This window comes from Otolemur garnettii, unplaced genomic scaffold (genome assembly GCF_000181295.1).
Source record: "Otolemur garnettii isolate 467f Iridium unplaced genomic scaffold, OtoGar3 scaffold00013, whole genome shotgun sequence".
NCBI classification, from domain to species: Eukaryota; Metazoa; Chordata; class Mammalia; order Primates; family Galagidae; genus Otolemur; species Otolemur garnettii.
In genome coordinates this window covers 23,390,859-23,391,566 of record NW_003852408.1, presented here as the reverse complement: position 1 = coordinate 23,391,566, position 708 = coordinate 23,390,859, and positions in this window count along the sequence as shown.

The following is a 708-nucleotide window of genomic DNA, read 5'->3' as shown; positions in this document are numbered from 1 at the left end:
TCGCCCCCAGAACATGGGCGGCGCAGGCCGGTCACTCGTCCTCTCCTCCTCCGGGGCCCCCCGCATGATCCAGACAGAGCAGGGCAGGGGCAGGCCGTGCGTTCCTCCCGGGTCCGGGAGCCGGACGGAAAGCGAGCACGCCTGGCAGCACCTGGGTGGGAGGAAGGCTGGGTGAGGCGGCCGGAGGATTTCGCCGCCTCACAGCACCGTGAGCAGCCGGCGCTGGCCGGACGGCGACTGCATGGTGAGCGCCCGCCGCCGCGTCCAGCTCGCCGCTCGCCTCCTTCCCTGCAGGGGGCTCCGCGCTCCAGCGGACTCCTGGGGGAGGTGGCGGCGCTCACGGGACGCGCACCGCTCGACTCCTCCCCCGCGCTCTCGCACCCTTTCGCCCACCTCTAGGAGAAACAGAAACGTGCACGGCGGTGGTGGAATCACAGCCGCGGGCTGACTGCCCTTTCCCTCCCAGCCTGGGTCACCTGCTTCTAATGCCTGCCGGGAGGCCCCGCCTCGGCCCCGCCCCCTCAGGCCTGAGCTCGGTTGGTGGGCTGCCCCGCCACGTTCTCCGCGGGTCCCCTCCCACTGCCCCGCGGGCTGGCCTCTCCCCTCCAGCCCTCCGGCCCCGCCCGGAGCGGGCCGCCGCTGCGTGCTGACCAATCGCCGGCCGGAAAGTGGTGGGGGCGGAGCGAATGCTAATCACGGCGCCTTGAG